General features: G+C 45.7%; 1 protein-coding gene across 2 annotated transcripts in view; it reads left to right on the forward strand.

Annotated features, from left to right (window-relative positions):
* Positions 1–11,894: 11,894 nt before the first annotated feature.
* The window catches only part of CAP1 (cyclase associated actin cytoskeleton regulatory protein 1), a 29,298-nt gene continuing 20,038 nt past the window's right edge, over positions 11,895–21,154 (forward strand). Inside the window, exon 1 of one of the 2 annotated variants that reach the window (XM_004591539.4) lies at positions 11,895–12,163. The gene's annotated coding sequence lies outside the window, so the exon portion shown is untranslated. The remainder of the gene's footprint in view (positions 12,164–21,154) is intronic. The other variant, XM_058679428.1, reaches the window with a different exon arrangement.

Consider the following 21,154-nt stretch of genomic DNA (forward strand, 5'->3'; position numbering starts at 1 on the left):
ATGTTCCTTGGCCTAGGTCTCCAAATCCTTAATATAGCATATAAAGCTTTGAATGATCTAGACTTAAGAATCACTATCCCTTTATTCTCTCTGAGCAGTGATCTTTGCTCAGTTCCTTAATGTTGCTGTGTTTTCTCTCACTTCTGAGTTTTCACACTTTTTTCCTCACTTCAAATAGCTCTCCTTTATTTTATTTTTTTCATTAACTCAGACTCAGCCTGCAGATGTCATGTTAAACAGAGTAGCCTGCCCTAATCCTCCCTGGTTATGTCAGCTCACTTGGTGTGGATTTCCTTAACCTTCTGAACCACTTTCCTAATGACTTCGGTAATTACAAAGGAGAGTATCTGTTTCATGTCCTTATTTGTCACTAGATTGTTAGCTCCATCCATAATGACAGACTATGCCTAAGTTATTCACCGTTGTATCCACAGGGCCCGGGAGCTTACTGCCTACAATACAGTTAGGTGCTGACTAAGTGCTTCTGGCTTGGTTGACAATCAGGGAAAACCGAAGAAGCACTAGACATTGGGAACAACCCAGAACTATCCAAGGCTACACCCTTCACTCCTCCCATGAGGGATGTTGTCAGGGCAGAGGAAAATGAAAGTGCTCTATGACCTCACTCACAGGCTACTACAGTTAGAAGCAACATTTATCACAGTTTCATTAAGCTGAGCAAATAATTAGAAACTAAGATCATAACTGCCCAATAATGCGAAAAGGCTCAACATATTATACCAATGGTTTAAAAGTGTTGTCTAATAGATTGAATCCTTATTTTTTAAATAAAACATGGCAAGGTGCACTGTTTTGTAAAATGTATTAAATTGGATGAATGAGGGATGAATGAATTCTGGATGAATGAGGGATGGGACAGAACTTAGTGTCTTTGGCCTCTCAAGCTTTTTCTTTAATTTTCCCTCCCCCATTTTTCTGCCCCTCTGCCCCCAAGCCTTGGAGGATTTCCAGTTCCTGCCTCTATTCTTTCTCTGAAAGCCAGAACATCATTTCTGACCTAGATTTCCATGAAACACTTTCCAATGTCTTGCATCAGTGAGGCTTAAGTTGATTTTCTGTTGTTTGTAATTTAAAAACAGAACTTAAATAATAATATGTAACAAAAGAAGCATTAGCCTTGAGTGATGGGCTCAGAAAATACTGGTTTCAAATCTAGGTTCTGCCTGAGCAAATTAAGCATTTTCAATTTTAGTTTTCTCATCTCTAAAGGGAATCAAGCTTAACTTTTGCAAATTTTGTTTAAAAAACATTAACATATTAAAAGACCCAATTTTGAGCAGACTGTCAAGAAATGTTAAATAACTAAAATTAAAGCCTTATTCAAGAAGCCTCTTCTCCAATTTGAAGGAGTGGATGGCCAAAGCAGCCTAGATTCTCAAGGCTGCCATCTTGTGGCAATTTACCAGCACACTGTCCAATGCCATTGCATATGTTTGAAGATGTATGGCGAAACTGCAGCTGCCGAAAGAATGACAAGTGAGAGAGACATTGAACTAAAAGACAATAACCAAAAACATGATACAGGATAAACCCATCATTGGACAGAGCAAGCAATAAGGGACTTAAGACCTAGGACTGAACATTTAGAATGTAAATATAGTAGTCAGGGAAAGTGGCCAAGTGTAGTTCCCTGTACCACTCAGGTTAGGGTTGGCAAATATTTGAACTGGTAGCTCACCTGATACTAACATTTATGTTTTTAAAGCTTTAAAGACCATTAACAGAAGTCAACCACTATTACAATCCTCATAATACCGCAGCTCCATACCAAAGCTCCAGTGTGCCTTCTAGACCCACTAGAGAAAACCTGTTCCTTGTCTTTCCCAGCTTCTAGACTCTTTCCACATCACTAAGACCTCTGCTTTTATTGTTCCTGTCTTCTGACTCTCCAGCTTTTCTCTTTCCCTTCAGGGATTCATTTGATTATATATAATCCAGGATAATCAGCCCATCTCAGGGCTTTTAATTTAATCACAATTCCAAAATATATTTTTAAAAGATTTATTTTATTTGTTTTTTTTTTAAGATTTATTTTATTATTATTACAAAGTCAGATATACTGAGAGGAGGAGAGATAGAGAGGAAGTGGAGCTGCCGGGATTAGAACCAGCGGCCATATGGGATCAAGGCGAGGACCTTAGCCACTAGGCCACGCTGCCAAGCCCTATTTTATTTATTTTTATTGGAAAGTCAGATATACAGAGAGGAAGAGAGACAGAGATAAAGAGCCTCCATCACAGGGCCACCGCGACACTAACTGGCACCCACATGGGATCCCAGCGCAGGCAGGGTAAGGATTTTAGCCACTAGGCTACCATGCTGGTCCCAATATTTATTTATTTTTATTGGAAAGGCACATCAGATTTACAGGGAGAAGGAGAGACAGAAAGATCTTCCATCACTTGTTTCACTCCCCAGGTGGCTGCAACGGCCAGAATTGATCTGACCTAAAGCCAGGAGCCAGGAGCTTCTTCCAGGTCTCCCATGCAGGTGCAGGGTCCCAAGGGCCATCCTCTGTTGCTTTCCCAGGCCACAAGCAGAGAGCTGGATGGGAAGTAGAACATCTGGGACAAGAACTGGCTCCAATATGGAATCCTAGTGCTTGCAAGGTGAAGAGTTGGCCATTGAGCCATTGCACTTGGCCCCAAGATTTTGTTTTAAGGGAACATGTATATGGGTTCTGGAAATCAGGATGTGGACACCCTAGTTAAGCCATTATTCTGCATACCACAGTATATTTTTCTCAACTCTATATTCAAATACATATTTATAGCTTAAAAGAAGACCCAGTGGGAGTATTTTCATCACAGTTATTGCTGCATGCTATAAGTGAGGAACTTTCTTTCTGGAAAACCTATTGTTCCACTCTACCTGAATCCCACTGGCTGACTGATACAGAGTTTATTACCAGGCTCAAAAGGATTGTCAGTACTCAACAGGGGAAGGCAGGGGATGAATATAAGCCAGAGGATGCCAGCAGTACTGTCTAGTTCTATGTCAGGGCTAAACTTTAGTGGAACATTGTGACAATACTCCATAGACTAGGCAACCAGGGTCTCCAACTCCATAAGGAAAGGTTTGGTCACCCGCAGAAAACTTAGTGGTAGCCTCTGCAGAATCAAAACCTGAATGAATACGATCGCTTATTCTTCATTCTGTCACTCTGTCCCTCTTTCTCTTTCCATCTCTGTAATTCTGATGCCGATTGAAGACAAAGAGAATATGGAATAAACAGTAGCTATGTGAAGTCAGAGCTGCCAAGAAAGGCCTTGTCACCGGTTACAGAAGGGTTTCTTGCTGTTTCAGTTAAATGTTTATATATTGTACCTGACTTTCTTCCCTTTTTCTTTCCCTTTGTCCTCTGAAGTATGTATAGCATGTTGTAGTGGTTTGCTCTCAAAATGAGTCCACGGGCTATAGATTTTTGAGGTGGGATCATTATGGGCCTGGAGAAATATTGACATTAGTCAGAGATCTTGGATTTGTTGCTGGATGAAGCAACTGATGAGACTTCCGCTTCATTCCTTTCTTCAGGTAGGCAATGGGTGCAATGAGTATAATCCCAGGCAGAGCTGTTTTCATCTGGATTGTGCTTTGTTTCATTTCTTGAAATGTAAATGCAGAAAGAAGTGCATGTGCTGGTGTTGGAGAGTGACAGGGATTTTTAAAAATAGTTTTAAAATGTATTTATTTATTTGAAAAGCATTGTAACAGAGAGGGAGAGATAGAGATCTTCCAATTGCTGGTCATTCCCTAAATGGCCAGAACAGCCAGCGCTGGGCCAAGCTGAAGCCAGGAACCAGGAGTTTCATCCAGGTCTCCCATGTGCGTGCAGGGGCAGAAGCACTAGGGCCATCTTTCCCTAATTTCTCAGGCATATTAACAGGGAATTGGATCTGAAGTAGAACAGCTGGGATTTGAACCAGCACCCATATGGTATGCCAGCATTGCAGATGGTGGGTTAACCCATCTTCTACTCCACAAAGCTGGCTGTAGGAATTTATTATAGTGGATATCTATCATTCTTTTTGGACGCCCAAGCATCTGCCTCCTCTTTGTATCTCAAACCTGAGAAAGAATATATATCTAATACCATCAAAGATCACAATGCTGTGACTCTTCCTAGTGTAGCAGACTCCACCAAATCTCTTCAGGTTGGGCTCTCTGAGACGAGTGAGTTGAGACAAGGAGAAACGTCAATATAGGGTTGCTGGGTCTGACCCTATGACTTAATTGACTAATTTTCCTCTTGTAAATGCCAGGATCCCATATAGGCACCATTTCATGTCCCAGCTACTATGCTTCCCATCCAGCTCCCTGCCTGTGGCCTGGGAAAGCAGTATAGGACAGTCCAAAGCCTTGGGTTCCTGCACCTGCATGGCAGACCTGGAAGAAGCTCCTGGTTCCTGGCTTCAGATCAGCGCAGCTCTGGCCATTGTGGCTACTTGGGGATTGAACCAGAAGATGGAAGCTCTTCCCATCTCTTCTTGTCTCTGTAAATCTGCCTTTCCAATAAAAATAAATAAATATTAAAACAAAACAAACAAGCAATAAAACAATATAAGGTTGTTAATGAATGATTACTGCTGTGGGAAACTGGTCCCAGGGCTTTTGGGGATCCTCAGAAACATGTGAAATGCCCCCCTCAAAAATGTCACTCTACAGGGCATCAAAGCTGAACTGCTTGGTTACCATTAGGTCTGGCTGTGACCTAGCAAGCTGGGTATGTTTTGTAAGTTCCTCAGGAAGCATCCATTTCTCAATTTCAGATCTTGTACCCTCTGGTCTTTCCTCTTTCCTTAACCTCAGTGTGGTGGCTCGGACAGCAACAGCCAGCTTGCCACTAGAAGGATGAGATAAAATGATACACATACCAGCTCTGATTCCTGAGCCTGGGAAACTGCTGGCCTCCACTTTTCTCCTATGTATTAAAAGTTGATGTTGAAAAGTCTCACTGTCATCCAGTTGCCTGTTAACTGCAAACAAAAACAGTCACATTCGCAGATGATTTATCCAGTCTCTCATGCCACAAAGGCCACAGACCAAGACTTTGAATCAAAAGGTATAAAAAAAGCAGGGTCTTAGGGGAAGGGGTCCACGATGGGGAGAGTAGTGGTGGCTCTGGCGGCATTGCCTGGGAGGCTGACACTTCCGTCTGTGCTTTCTCAGGGCCTTCATCAGGGACACAGAGAATGAATATCCTGCATTGAATAATAATTGCTACCACTCGCTGAGTATTTACTGTGAGCCAAGTGTTGTGTGCATTTTATCTCCTAATCCACAACCAACATTCAAGATGGGTATTAACATCCTCCTCTGAGGTTACATGAGGATAACTCCAAGATCACAGTCGGTAAGCAGCAGAGCTGAGAGTCAATGTGAGGCAGAGTGACCTCAAAGCCAGTTTTTCACTTCTATGTCAAACCACCAATATTACTTGAGCCAATTCCCAAGTTTTGATCCTGAGACCCTCACTCGGGCTAGAGCCTGGGATACTTCGCCAGGAGCTGAAGATGAGATTCTGGCATACTTATCTGTCATCAGCCCCTCCTGGCAGGGGGCTGTAGAATCTGCCCAAATGTTGCCAGGCTGTGAGCCAGGCTGCACAGACGCATGCAGGCCTCCCAGCCAGGCCGGGAAATGCTCCAGATGAGCCGCCAGACTTCTGTGTCTGAAACCCTGAGCAACGAGAAGGGAACTTGGGTAGCACTGTCAGAGACAAAGCTGTACTGCCAGTTTTTGAAAGTGCTGACGTCCAGAGGAAGTTAGAAGGTGGCGATTCACACGAAGCTGTGTACTGGTGAGAATCCCTTGATGACTCTGCGTGCAGTTCTCACCTGTAAACTCATTAGCCATCTTCCTTTCATTAACCACGTTCCTTTGCTTCTCGGGCTGCATTTTGAGGTCTGAGACACAGAGCCCCCAAATCCAGACTCAGTCTCCCTCCCACCTTCTGTTTACCTACACTCTCAGAGCCACCTGGGGCCGCCTTTGCCCTTATCATTTAGTAAATTTTTTTCTGTAAATATTTTTTTTGAGTGTCAATTTTGTGCCAGCCAGGCCAGGTCTTATAAAGAAGGCAAAAGACATTGAAAGATAATTGCACAAAAAAAAAACAAGATTGTAATGCCTGGAGTGGGTACTGTGGTGCAGTAGATTAAGTCACGGCTTGGCACATTCACATCCCATAGCCAAGTGCCTGGTTTGAGACCTGGCAACTATAGGCTTCTGATCTGGCTTCCTGCTAGTGTACCTGGGAGGCAGCAGATAATGGCCCAAGTACTTGGGTTCCTGGTACCACATGAGAGACCCAGCTGGAGTTCCTGGTTCCTGGCTTCAGCCTGGCCTTGCCTTGGCTGTTGCAGGCATTTGGGGAGTGACCGGCAGATGGACAGTCTTGCTCTTTCTCTCTCTGTTACTCTTTCAAATAAATAATTCAATCCTTTTTTTGAAGATTTATTTTATTTTTACTGGAAAGTCAGATACACAGAGAGAAGGAGAGACAGAGAGGAAGATCTTCTGTTTGTTGATTCACTACCCAAGCAGCCCCAAGGGCTGGAGCTGTGCTGGTCTCCCATGCAGGTGCAGGGTCCCAAGCCGTTGGGACGTCCTTGACTGCTTTCCCAGGCCACAAGCAGGGAGCTGGATGGGAAGTGGGGCTGCTGGGATTAGAACCGGCTCCCAAATGGGATCCCAGCACATGCCAGGTGAGGGCATTAGATGCTAGGCTACCGCACTGGGCCCAATAATTTAATCAGGAACGAAAAATGGCGTTAATTGACTGAGTATACCTGGTGTCTTGGTCCCTTCCTGTTGCTATAATACCTGAGAGCAGATAATTTGTAAACAATATAAATTTGTTTTCTAGAATATGGGAGGCTCTATAGAAGTTTAAGATCAAGGCTGGCAGGTGCAGTATCTTGTGAGACCCTCCAAGTTACTTCTAAGTTGGTGTTTTATTCCTGCATCCTCACATGGTACAAGGCAGAAGGAGAAGGGAGCCCACCTAGGTCCTTCAGCATCTGTATAAAGCACTAATCCCAATTTATCTTCATGGCACTGACTTTGCCCTCATGGTCTAATTTCTTGCTCAAAGCCCAACCTCCTAGTAATATTGTATTAGGAAGTAAGTCTCGGAGTGAATTTTAAAAAAAGATTTACTAACTTGAAAGACAGAATGATAAATAGAGAGGGACAGAAGGTGAGAAAGAGACCTTTCTTCCATTGGTTCACTACCCAAAGGTTATGATGGTCAGTGCTGGGCCAGGCAGAAGTGTGGAGTCAGGAACTCCATCCACGTCTCCTATATTGGTAGAAGGGTCCAAGTACTTGGGTCCTTGGGTACATTACCAAGGAGCTGGATCAAAAACAGAGAAGCTAGATCTTGAATAGAGCTCAAAATGGGATGCTGGCATTACAGGTGACAACTTGATCTGCTGCATCACAACATTAGCTCCTAAGCTGAATTTTGGAGGGGCCAAAAAATATTTAAACTATAGAACCCGGGAGTAGATACAATCTCAAGGCTCATGTTCAAAACAAACCTTTTACAAATGTATTTACTTACTTGAAAGTCAAAATTACAGAGAGAGAGGGAGAAATAGAGATCTTTCATCTGTTGGTACATTTCCCAGATGGCTACAACAACCAGGACTGAGCCATTTCGAAGCCAGGAGCCAGGAGCCTCATTCAGGTTTCCCTTATGGGTGGCAGGCCATCTCTTGTTGCCTTCCTAGGCCATTAGATGAGAGCTGAGTCAGAAGTGGATCAGCCAGGATATGAACTGGCACCCACATGGGATGCCAGTGTTGCAGGCAGCACTGGTTCCAGATCTTTGTTCTGAAGATCTTTTTGATGTATTGTTTGATACATGTGTATATATATATTTACATATATATAGTGTAATGTCCCAGGAAAGTAAATAACATCTATATCTTCAAGCATTTAATACTTTTATAAACTTATCTTTTACATTTTTATTTACTTTGCTTCCTTGAAAGCAGAGACTGAAAGTGGCAGTCACAAATAGTGTTTAAGCCACAGCTGACGGTGCCCACATCCCATATTGTTGTACCCAGGGTGATATTCCAGTGCTTAGGTTTGAGTCCTGTATCCACTTTTGATTCTAACTTCCTGCTGATGCCCACTCTTGGGGGGCAGCAGGTGGTGGCACAGGCAGTTAGGCTCCTGCGACTCACATGGGGAGACCCAACTTGAGTTCCTGGTTCTTACTTGGGCTATGTCCAGCCCTGGCTATTTGTGGGCATTTGGGGGAATAAGCCAGTGGATGAAGCTTTTTAGTCTCTCTGCTTTTCAAAAAAAACAATACACAGACAAAAAAACAAAAGAATGATGTCTGGCTTTGCCCCCACTGCTGCATTCCCACACCATGGCTTTGGCTCAGATCCTCATCATATCTTCACATCTGTCTCCTATCAGAATTCCCTGCTTCCCACATAAGCCCATGCTCGCCACTGTGGCTATAATTGTATCTCTAAAATTGGAATAGGCTCTTCTGTGCTTTCACATTTAGTTTTCACCTCTCTTTAGCCTGGCAGTTTGCCCAACTTTTTTTTTTTTCAGCCTTATCCCTGAGTCCTTTTTTTTTTTCTAATAGGAATCTCTCATTTAGCCTGGCACAGAGCCTCATCTCCACAAACGTCTATTCATTCTTGTTCTGCCATATTCCACCCATCCATCTTAGCCCAGGAAATGACCATTCTGAATTCGTGGCACTCTGGGGAACACAAGCCAGACGACAGCTCATCATGGATGAGGCACTGGGTACTGAACATTAGGCAAGACCAATGAGGAGGAAAACTTTGGAAGCCAGAAGTCAGCACGTCTTCTGGTGGCCACCTTGGATGGTCATACCTGTTTCTAAAACAGGCTGTATACTCTGTGAGGGCAGTGACAAGGTCTGATTTACACTTCGGTGTTTCAAGTTGTGCCCAGTCCGAAACAGCATAGCACAAGGCACACAGGAAGAGCTCAATGAGTTTCAGCATACAAACATAAAAAATGGATAAAGGTCCTGCTTGTGGCCTGGGAAAGCAGTTGAGGACGGCCCAATGCCTTGGGACACTGCACCCGCGTGGGAGACCCGGAAGAGGTTCCTGGTTCCCGGCTTTGGATCGGCGCGCATCGGCCCGTTGCGGCTCACTTGGGGAGTGAAGCATCGGACGGAAGATCTTCCTCTCTGTCTCTCCTCCTCTGTGTATATCTGGCTGTAATAAAATGAATAAATCTTAAAAAAAAAAATGGATAAAGGTGACACTGGCTGTTCTTAAATGATATCCCATTGGAGCTACAGTGCACGTGTCAGACTCCTTCAAAGATTGGAAGTTTCTTAAAGGTAGAGATTCTGACTTAGTCATATATAAACATATATAATATATAATATGTAAATATATATATTTTTAAAGTTTTATCTTACCTATTTGGAGAGCACAGTTATAAAAAGAAGGAAGAGATCTTCCATCTGCTTCATTTCTCAATCGGCGGCAGGAGCCTGGAATGCCGAGTCCCTCATGTGGATGGTGAGGGCCCGAGCACATGGGTCACCTTCTACTATTTTCTCATGTGCCTGAGCAATATTAGCTGCTTGGAGCTTGCACCAGCACTCATAGGAGATGAGGCAAAAATTAAAAGAGCCAGGAAAACCATATTCCCTGGGCTTCCCATACATGAAGCATGTAAATTAAACCTTGGGATGTTGTACCCAAATAGCGTTAGAATGTTTTTGCATGTGGGATGATTTTTTTGGTTAAGAGTAAATGCTTGCTTTAAAAAAAAAGATTTATTTATTTTTATTGGAAAGTCAGATGTACAGAGAGGAGGAAAGACAGAGAGGAAGATCTTCCATCCGATGATTCACTCCCCAAGTGAGCCGCAACGGGCCGGTGCTGCACCAATCCAGAGCCAGGAGCCAGGAACTTTTTCCAGGTCTCCCACACGGATGCAGAGTCCCAAGGCTTTGGGCCATCCTCGACTGCTTTCCCAGGCTACAAGCAAGGAGCTGGATGGGAAGTGGAGCTGCCGGGATTAGAACCGGCGCCCATATGGGATCCATGGCACGTTCAAGGCGAGGACCTTAGCCATTATGCTGTCGTGCCAGGCCCTAAGTGTAAATACTTGCTTGCTTTTTAAAAAGTTTACTTCCTTATTTGAAAAGCAAAGTTACAGAGGGAGAGAGACAGAAAGAGCTTTTACATCTGCTGGTTGACTCCTAAAATGGCCACAACTGCCAAAGCTGGGCCAGTCAGAAGCCAGGAGCCAGGAACTTCTTCCAGGTCTCCCACATGGATGCAGAGGCCCAAGCACCTAGGCTGTCTTCCTCTGCTTTCCCAGGTCATTGGCAGGGAGCTGGAGCAGAAATGGAGGAGCTGGAACCGGAACAGGTGTCCACTGGGATGTAGACCTCATAAGTTGTGGCTTTACCTGCTATGCCACAGCGCTGACTCCAAGTGTAAATATTTAAAATACATTACAATTTGGATACCAGTTTTTGTCAGGTTGTCATTTTTTGAAAACTTACTGGGAGATACAAAATTGGAAAGAAGTCCTGTGATCCATCCAAGTTAAGCCGACCAGAGTTTGACTGGAGCCCCGTGTGTCTCCTGGCCCAGTTGCCTTCACGGCCTCAGCGATTCCAGTGTGGTCTAGGACATCGGGTTAATTAAGCTCATGGGGTTTAGGGGTCAGACAGATGCGTTTTCTCCCAAGTTCCAACAATTACTTTGTGACCCTAGTAGATAGATGATTCAGCTTCCTCATTTGAAAACCGCAGAGGACATAATGGTAGCTACCACGGAGAGCTGCTATTAGGATGAAATGAAACCGTGCTTGAAGCCCGCGACACAGGCCTGGCGTGCAGTCAGTGCACTGTAAATGGTAGTTGTTATTCTAAGATCTTTGTTGAGTGAGTGACTCTGGCATTCAACTTGAAACCCGGAGCTTTCGGGCTTTCAGGCGAAGCTGTGGGAAACGTAGCCTTCGCCTATTTTCTTCTAGAAATAAATCACTGTGGGAGGATAATGACCCGTTGGAAAGCGAGTCTCTAGGGAACAAAGATCGGAATCCAAGACCCAGGAACAAGCAAGTGGTCCCCGTGGTGAGCTGCAGCGATGAAGGTGCGGAGCTCATAACCCCCAAGAGCAGAGTAACCACGGGGGCCAGGACGCCCCAGAAGCGGGATTTTAGCAGAGTAGGGCAGCATCTGCTCTATTCCGCTCGCCTAGCTCTTGGGGACCACACCCTGCGTGACTGGAGGAAGGACTCCACAGGCGCGGGGCGGAGGCTTCTGTGCGGACCCAGACCTGACCATCTATGGTCACAGAGCTCGCCCAGCAAACAGGAAGTGGGAGAGAGTGGAGGGTTTTTTCCTCCACCTTCACAGCCAAGGCAGGGCTTGGTGGGAGGGGGCGGACACGCCCAGCCACCCAGGGCTGGGTCCCCAGCACGCCTCAGCGACCACCTTCCTCTAGCCCAGCCTCGGCAAATCCTCACCCGACCCACTGCCTCCCCACGACACACAAACCAGGAAACGGCACTATGCACGCCCAGCGGGCGGCGGAACCCGACCTCGATCCCCCACAGGGATGACTGGCCGCCCACAAGCCCGGCCCTCAGAGACTCCCGCCCTCCAGTCCTTTCAAGACCCTTTCAGCACGCGGTAAAAAGGGACCGGTCTTTTTCCATTGAGATCAAACTGACAGGAGAACGAGCCACTCTTTGTTAGCCTTTCCGGTTCTGGATCTCCCCATTGGTTCGGCTCGCAGGGGGCGGGCCTAGTAGGGTAGGATAGGGGGCGTGGCCCAGCCCGTGACCACGCCCTCTTCGGGTGGCCTCCGCCCAGAGGGCGGGGCTCTTTCCCAAGTGCTCCCGGCGCTAGCGGCGTTCTCCCCTGGAGGCTCGAGAGGAGAGAGGGCGGAGCTAAGAGCCTGCGGGCCCGACCTTCACCTCCCACCCCGCCAGCACCGAGTCCGGGTCCGGCCTAGGGCTGCAGCTGGCCGTCCATTTCCGGTGGGGGCGCCGCGCCTAGTGAGGGCCCGGAAGTGGGTCGCGCGGAGATTGCTGGGCGGTTCTTGCCGGAAGTGGAGAGCGGCTGATCGCAGTACCGAGGTGAGGCACCGCTCCGGAGGTGAGGGTCCGCTGCTGGGTGGGGACGGGAGCTGCCCTTCTGGGCCCATCGGGTCCTGGTGTTGTGAATGGCTTTCTGGCGGCGGTGCCTGTAGCGGACCCCTGCGGAGGGGGTCGCAGGAAGAGGCCCTCGGGCCGATCCGGACTCCTGGGCGCGGTCTCCTGAGGTGGGGCGGGAGTGACCGGCTGAGTCCGGCTGTCCCGGGGTCGGGGACGTCCCTTCGCTCAATTTCACGGCGCTGCCGCTCAGCCTCGACGGAGGCCTGATGGCCTGTGTCCTAGCTGAAAGGAACCTGCGGGGTCTTAAGCGCCTTCCCTGTTACCGTTTTCATTTCCCATTGAGAAGATGAATAAATGAATCCCCGGTGAGCAAAAGCGAAAATCATACAGTGAGTGAGGAAAAGAATCGGAGTCAGGACCCCATATCCAAGCCCGGATTCTTCCCACGCTCCTTCTCTTAGAATCTCTCTAACTTGGGTTGTCATCTCCTGGGCTCGGCAGCTGCAGGTTAAAGGCCGCCCGCTGCGTGGAACTTTTTTTTTAATTCAACGGTTGCGGATGCCTAGGGAATTTTTCAAAGTGAGTTGAGTACATTCTGCATTTGCAATCAGATGGCTTCCCCTTCCTCCTAGTCCGCTTGCTCTTGCCCCGCAAAGCCCCGCCAACTTTATTGGAGGTGCTTTGTATGTCCCGGAGCAAAGTGAGATGGCTGGATTTTGGGTCTGGCCCCACTGCTAGGTATCCGATCTTCGTCTTGCTCATATTTTAGACGGAGGTCTCTGGTTCCCCTCAGAGGGAAACATTCAAGGCTACAAATTGTGTTGATTCTGTGCCGGCATTCTGCCGTTTCCAAGGGATGCAACCGTAAAACCAGAAGCCAAGACCCTACCTGCAAGGAGCTGACAGGGTTGGCAGAAACGCTGAAGAAATCATCACAGTGTTAGAAAGAAGAGGGTGCTGTGAAAGGATGTGTGACCACGGGCTCTCCTTTTGGGAGAGTTTAAGATGCCTTTCAAAGGGTGAATGAGAGTTAGGAAGACTGGAGTCTCCAAGAGAAAACCCAGGGGCAGCCCAGCACAGATGCAGCATTTAGCCCCGTGCCTCGGATGCAGTATTCTTTGGATGATGAGGAGGGAGGGGCGAGCAGACAAGTACATAATGTATGGCTTACACTGTTAGCATGCACTGTGTGAGCCCAGCACCATGAGAGAACCCAGGAGCCAGGTATCCTGGGGGGGGGGGGTGGGGTGGGGAGGGCAGCCGCATCTTTAGAGTTACTTAGCCGTAGGATGAATCTAGAAAAGGGATTTCCAGGCAGGGAAGACTGCAGGTGCAAGGACCCAACTTAGTTCAGTTCAACTGGAATTCCAGTAATGCTTAGAGAAGTGGAGGAAATGAGCTGTGGTGAGGTCAAATATGGAGGAACTCGGAGGCATGCTAAGGCGTTGGGATTGTACCCTGAGAGCTGTGGGGATGCCCTAAAAGGATTTTATGTAGGAAAATGGTACAGTTGGATTTACGTTTTTAAATGTTAGTTGTCAAGAGGAAAGGGGTCAGACCCTGTGGGGGAAGTGAATGAGTGTTTTGTCCCACTGTAATGATGACCTGACCCCAGGGAGGGGCTGTGGGGAAAAGGGCAAATGATCAGATCTCAGCAGTATGAAAATGGAATTTGTGAAGTTGCAGTAATTGAATGATTGCCTGATTTTCTGACTTAGGGAACTGGATAATGCCATTCAGATAGGAAATGGAAGAGATCAAGCAGGGAGTGACACAGACAGAAACAGAATTATGGACAGTTTCAGTTTGAAGTGCTTACTGTGGCGCATCCAGACAACAGTTTTTAAAAAGGTGTCCCAGGGAGAGCCGGATGTGGGAGCAGAAGGACTATATTTCAGCAAAGTGCTTGAGGCCCAGACTTAGGCAGAAAGAGAAAGAAGGGGATCTGCTGGGTGCTTGAATGCACTTGGATTCTACGTTGTGGCCTTGGAGTTTGCTAATTGAGTTGCAGTGGCCCAGCATATAGAAATGTTTGTGAGAATCTCCTGTTTTTCCTGGAAACATTCCATCAGATGGACATAGCTGATGTTTTAGAGGGGTTTAAATAAAGCAGCGGCAGTGAAAAATGTTTTGTAAACCGCAACCTGCCAGAAATGGTGGTGTTGTATTCAATGAGTGTATTTTTGCTTCAAGGAGGTTGGCTATTGAGCTATTTCTAAAATGTTTTGCTTCCAACCTGGGGAGTGATCTTTTCTCTCACCCCATTTCTTGGGTCTATATACATTTGTTTAGTCGCAGTTATTTGTTTAAAGCAGGACTGAGCCTTTAATAAGTGACTTCCTCCTTCTTTGTGTGAAGCATGTTGAGTCCAATTCATTTTGCTTAAACAAGCAAATGCAAAGTATCTTTGAAAACTGAACCTTCTGGTTTGCAATTTAATACTGAGATTTGAAATCTGGGGATTTTTAAGCTATACTTTACCCAGTCCTAGTGAATATTCCTTTGAAATGCCACCATTGCTTTATTTTCCACCAACCTGACTTTCATATTTATGCTTTCAGCTTCTCTAGCACAACTAGACTAAAGCTGTTTGAGAAGAGCTGTTTTCATCTCATTACCTTAAAGAATCAAGTCTAACCTGCTTTTTCCAACTTATAGAATTCCCCACAGTTAGATCCTTTGTTTACTTTTCATTGGATGATACAGGCTGCCTTTCTAATTTAGTTTATTATCCTAGCATTTTACTTGGACACTGAATATTTCCAATTTTCCTTATTTGTTCCTTATGTCTCCTTATTTACAATAGTGCTTTTTTAAAAATTAAGGTTTATTTAGAAATAAAGAAGGAGACATCTTCATCTGCTGATTCACTCCTCAGAAGACCTCAATAGCCAGGGCTGAAGCCAGAATCTTCCTCTGGGGCTCCTGCGTATGGGTGGTGGGGGTCCAAGGAGTTGGGCCATTTCTGCTGCTTTGCCCAGGCTATTAGCAGGGAAATAAATGGGAACCGTATGGGATGCTGGTGTTGCAGGTGGCCCCTAGAATAGGCGTTTGAGTTCTCATGATTGATGTTTTGAGCCAGGTAATTCTTGTGGAATTGTCTTGTACATTGCAGGGTTTTTAAAGATTTATTTATTTGAATGTTTTTAGAGCGAGAAAGAGATCCCTGGCTCACTCTCCAGTTGGCTGCAGTGACTGGGGCTGGGCCAGATCGAAGCTAGGACCCCGGAGCTTCTTCTAAGTCTCCACTTTGTGCTGTCATCCACTGCTTTTCCCAGGCCATTAGCAGGGAGTGGATTGAAAATGTAGCAGCCAGGACTTGAGCCTCACCCATATGGAATGCTGGTGGGCGTTATAGGTGGTGGGCTTCACCAGCATCCCTGGCCTCTACCCATCAGATCCTGGTAGTACTTCCTCAACCAAAAATATCTTCAGACATTGCTGAATGTCTACTGGAAGGCAGAACTGGCCATGGAGAACTACTGTGTTCACAAGTTTTGTAACTGTTCAGTCTTTTTTTTTTTTTTTTTTTTTTTTGCTCCCTCAAACTAAATTCTCTGAGGGTAGGCCCCAAGGCCATACTTAGCACAGTGTGTATGGCACATGATGAGCACTCAGTATGCTGTAATGAATGAATCGTTTGTTTCCTTGTGGTAACAAGAAATGAGTATTTTCTTTAAGGAATCTGGGTGGTCCTTACCAAGGACCTGCCTCCTCTATTCCTTCACCCAGAGAAATGCTATGCTGTGATTGTCACTGGAAATGCTAGACTCTGATTGGCCAACTTTGTGTTAGTTGACAGTGCAAGTCAGCAGCTTTCCCTGGCCTCTCTAATGGGGATAATAGATTGCTGTCTGGTTCACATTCATGTTGCCTGCGTTTAGATAGTTTGGCTTAAGCGAGATAGGGACAGTCATTTTTTTTAAGTTCTATATAATTTATAGAGTTGGTAATTCATTTATTTTAATTGATAACATTGTCATCACTTTGGCCTCTTTATATTGCAGCTATCACATTCACCATGAAACTATTACTTCTTGTTATTCCACTGTGTGAACCTAATAAAAACAGTTGAAGCTCTAAAAATACTTCATAGCCACAGTGAGGCTCTGTTTGCCTGGTATTACCAGACAGACTGTGCCAAACTTTCCCATTTGGCTGGAAAATATTTAGTGGGAGGGAGGAACAGGCTGGCTTTTTTTTTGGGGGGGGGGGTGGTTTGTTTTCTGTTCCCTACCTCCCCAAAGGTCATTCAAATTCCTATACTTAAGTTAATTATAGACTCAGACTCACAGATCTTTTCATATATCTAGTTATAGTAGAATCATGGGTAAGGACAGCTGTCCTTGGATCTATATGTATAAGAAATCAGGCAATGCTGTTTTTCCTTTTTTTAAAGATTTATATTTATGTGAAAGAATTACAGAGAGGAGAGAGACACATACACGCATAGAGAAACAGGAAGATCTTGCATCCACTGATTGACTCCCTAAATGACACAAGTGGCTCAAACTGAGCCAATCTGAAGCCACAAGCCAAGAGGTTCATCTGGGTCTCCCACATGGGTACAGGTCCCCAAGGTCTTGAGCCATCCTCTGCTGCTTTCCCAGGTTGTAAGCAGGGAGCTGGATGGAAAGTGGAACAGTTAGGACTCAAACCCAGCACCCATATAGGATGCTAGCCTTAGGGCAGAAGTCTAGCCTACCGTACCACGGTGCCAGCCTTAAGTTTTTCCTCATACGGTAAAAAACATGTACAACATAAAAGATGTAGAAGTAGGAGAGCTCTGTGCAGTTCATCCATATGATCTTAGAATGTAGAGCAGGGAATCCATGGCCAACACACAAAGTGATGGTTGCCTGAGATCACTAAAGCAGCAAATTCCCAAGTACAATTTCAGTTTGTAGACTTGCTAATTTTACTTGGACTTGGACTTTTAGGTTGAAAACCATGCAAAAGGAAGAAACAGGAGACAAGCATTGGAAATGGGTTGCATTCCTTCCTGTCAAGAGAATAGGCCTTTCTTTATCTTTTGAGCTAAACCTCAGGTGGCAGTGACTTGAGCACTAAATGTCATTGGTTTCATCAGGAAACCAAATGCTTGGAGAAGAACAGCGGCTCCTGATTTGGGTTAGATTTAGATGGCATCTTTTCTGGAGCAAAGTGGCGTTTGTTTTGGTGTCTGGGTTAAGCCAGCCAACTTGTAAAAGTCTCTTAGTAACATGTCTAGGTTACTTTGTGACATGTTAAACCTGCTGCTAAGAACTTCTGTGTTTTTAGGGGTAGAACTAATATATAGTTTAGTGGTAGTTTAGGGAATATATCCAAGTGGAGATTGATATTGGCTTTCCTGATTTAAAGAATTATAAGTTTGGAAAATAGGGAAGAACTGTCCAAAAACCATTACCCTAAAGGTGCAAACTGTAAATTTTGTGCTCCCTTCAGACTTTTTCTACAGATACTTAGAAGTTTAAGATTATATATAGATACAGGTAGGTAAAGGATCTAACTTGCAGTGAAACTATCATTTTAGTCACATTTGGATTTGTTTTCTTAGGGTAGAATTTCAGGAACAGTGCTTCAAAGCCAGCAAAGTGATCTTTCATGAACCAAACCCATTGGATTATCATGGATATAGTCCGACTTTCATGGTTGCTTTCTTCTTTTTTCCTTTTTTTTAAGATTTTTAAATTTTGGGCCCGGCAGCATGGCCTAGCTGCTAAAGTCCTCACCTTGAACGCCCCGGGATCCCATATGGGCGCCGGTTCTAATCCCGGCAGCTCCACTTCCCATCCAGCTCCCTGCTTGTGGTCTGGGAAGGCAGTGGAGGACGGCCCAAGGCTTTGGGACCCTGCACCCGCGTGGGAGACCTGGAAGAGGTTCCTGGTTCCTGGAATTGGATTGGCGCACACCGGTCCATTGCGGCTCACTTGGGGAGTGAATCATCGGGTGGAAGATCTTCCTCTCTGTCTCGCCTCCTCCCTGTATATCTGACTTTGTAATAAAAATTTTAAAAACTTTTTTTTAAAAGATTTTATTTTTTTTTTATTACAAAGTTAGATGTACAGAGAGGAGGAGAGACAGAGAGGAAGATCTTCCATCCAATGATTCACTCCCCAAGTGACCACAACGGCCAGTGTTGCGCTGATACGAAGCCGGGAACCTAGAACCTCTTCCTGGTCTCCCACGCGGGTGCAGGGTTCCAAATCTTTGGGCCAACCTCTACTGCTTTCCCAGGCCACAGCAGGGAGCTGGATGGGAAGTGGAGCTGCCAGGATTAGAACCTACAACCATATGGGATCCATGGTGCGTTCAAGGCGAGGACTTTAGCCACTAGGCCACGCCGCCGGGGGCCCGGTTGCTTTCTTCTTAATTTTACTTAAGAGAGATGACTTAGTAGTCTATGGAAAAAGTAGAAAACATATTGAGCATAACAACTTTCTTTTATTTTTCAAAGATCAATTTATTTATTTGAAAAGAGAGAGAAACAGAGAGGTCCTCCATCTACTGGGTCACACCCCAAATAACTGCCACAGCCAGGAATGGGCAAGGCAGAAGCCTGGAGCCAGGAATTCCATCTGGATCCCCTGCTTAAGCAGGAGGAACTCAGGTACTTGAGCCATCATCTGCTGTTGCCCAGGAGCGTTAACAGGGAGCTGGATCACCAGTGGAAAGTGGGGGCTCAAGCTTGCACTGCTACTGGATGTGGGTGTTCAACCAATAGTTTACCGTGCTGTGCCACAGTGCTCACCCAAGCAAAAATTCCTACTCCTGGCTTGGTAAAATGAGACAAGTATAGGATTCCCATTTAGGTTTGTTGTTGTTGTTGTGTGTGTTTTTTTTAGTATTTATTTTTATTTGAAATGCAGAATCACAGAGAGAAGTAGAGCTAGAGATCTTCATACACAGGTTCACTCTGCAAATGACCACAATGGCCAGAGCTGAGCCAATTCAAAGCCAGGAGCCCAGAGCTGGGAGCTTTCATCTGGTTCTCCCACATGGATGCAGAGGCCCAGGCACTCGGGCATCATCCACGGCTTTCCCAGACACATCTGATTCACCTTTCTACTGGAACAGGGGTGGAACAGCTGGGACACAAACCCGCACACCTATGGGATGCTGGTGTCATAAGCAGAGGCTTACCATATACGCCAGGGTACGGACAATGGAGAGGAGGAGGGTGGCATTTACTTCTAAATGACTGAATAGGTGGAAGAAATTGGGTCAAGTTGTTAGAAAGATCAGAGTGTGAAGCAGCTTTGGAAGGAATCACTAGTCATTTCTGTTTTTTTTTTTTTTTTTTTTCTTGGTTTTAAACCACAAAAGAAGTTGCTGGAGAATAAGGCTCCTAGTTTCTTTTTGCAGGGCATGATGGGCCTCTGAGAGCCTCTCCATTCTCATGACTTCATTTGTAAACACTGTCTCCAGTCTTGATCCTTTCCCAGGCTTTATTTTTGAAACAAGTGCTGGACATTTCCAGTTTGAATCTTCCATGTTAGCATATCCAAAACTGACCTCATCTTGTTGCCCTAACTGGAGCATGCCAAAGCTTGATTCTGCCTGTACTGTCATCGCTCTTTAGTGCCCTCACACCTGTACCTCCCTTCTCTGCACTTCTGTGCTCACAGGCAGCGGCACAGCTAATGCTTGTTTTCAGTTCCATGGGACCTCTGAGGACAGACCAAAGATTGGTAAGTGGAAGTTTCAGGGAGGCCGACTTGCCTCCATATAAGGAAGAACTTTGAAATACTTTGAACCGTCTGAACACCATGAGCTGCCTGCAGAAGTCTCAGGTGTTTGAGCAGAGACTGCCTGATTGCTAAGAATGTTGAAAGTACTCTTGTAATATTAGAGATGATTTTTAGAATTCCTCCTAATCTAGCAAACAAGCGTTTCAGTGGATAGTGGATTAGTCAGTCCTGCTCTACTTCTACCTTTAGGTCACAGAGGTTATCTTAAAAATTTTTTTTTAAGGTTTATTTTTAATTTATTAGAAAGGCAGATATGCTGAGAGGATGAAAGACAGAGAGGAAGATCTTCCATCTGCTGATTCGCTCCCCAAGTGGCTACAACGGCCTGAACTGAGCCAATCCAAAATCAGGAACCAGGAGTCTCTTCCGGGTTCCCCACATGGGTATAGGGTCCTAAGGCTTTGGGCCGTCCTTGACTGCTTTCCTGGGACACAGGCAGGGAGCTGGATGGGAAGTGGGGCCACTAGGATATGAACGGGTGCCAATATGGGATCCTGGCGTGCAAGATAAGGACTTAAGTCACTAGACTCCTATGCTGGACCTTATTTTTTATTATTATTAATTTATTTTTATTGCAAAGTCAGATATACAGAGAGGAGGAGAGACAGAGAGGAAGACTTTCCGTCCGAGGATTTGCTCCGCAAGTGACCACAACAGCCGGAACTGAGCCAATCCAAAGCCAGGAGCCAGGAACTTCTTCCGATCTCCCACACGGGTGCAGAGTCCTAGGGTTTTGGACCATCCTCGACTGCTTTCCCAGGCCACAAGCAGGGGGAGCTGGATGAGCAAGTAGGGCCACTGGGATTAAAACCGGCGCCCATGTAGGATCCTGGCACGTTTAAGGCGAGTACTTTAGGCTCTAGGCCACTGTGCTGGGACCCCCCCCCCCTTTTTTTTTTATTTTAAACTTTATTTGAAAGAGACAGACTGAGATCTCCCTCCATCTGTTTCACTGCCCAGATGCTTGTAACAACTGAAGCCAGGAACTCAATCTATATTGTTTCCCTCAGTGGTGGCAGGCACCCAATCACTTGAGCCATTATCTGTTGCCTCCCAGGGTACACATTGCCAGGAAGCTGGAATTGTGGAGAGGGCTGGGACTTTACCCTAGGCACTCTGATACGGGATGCAGACATCCCAACTGGTATCTTAAATGGTGGTGCCAAATGCCCACCCCGTTTGTTTTTAATTAATAAATTAATTCAAAAGAGACAGCAGGGAAGCTGTTTCCCCCTTTTGAT

Source organism: Ochotona princeps, chromosome 2 (assembly GCF_030435755.1).
Source record: "Ochotona princeps isolate mOchPri1 chromosome 2, mOchPri1.hap1, whole genome shotgun sequence".
NCBI classification, from domain to species: Eukaryota; Metazoa; Chordata; class Mammalia; order Lagomorpha; family Ochotonidae; genus Ochotona; species Ochotona princeps.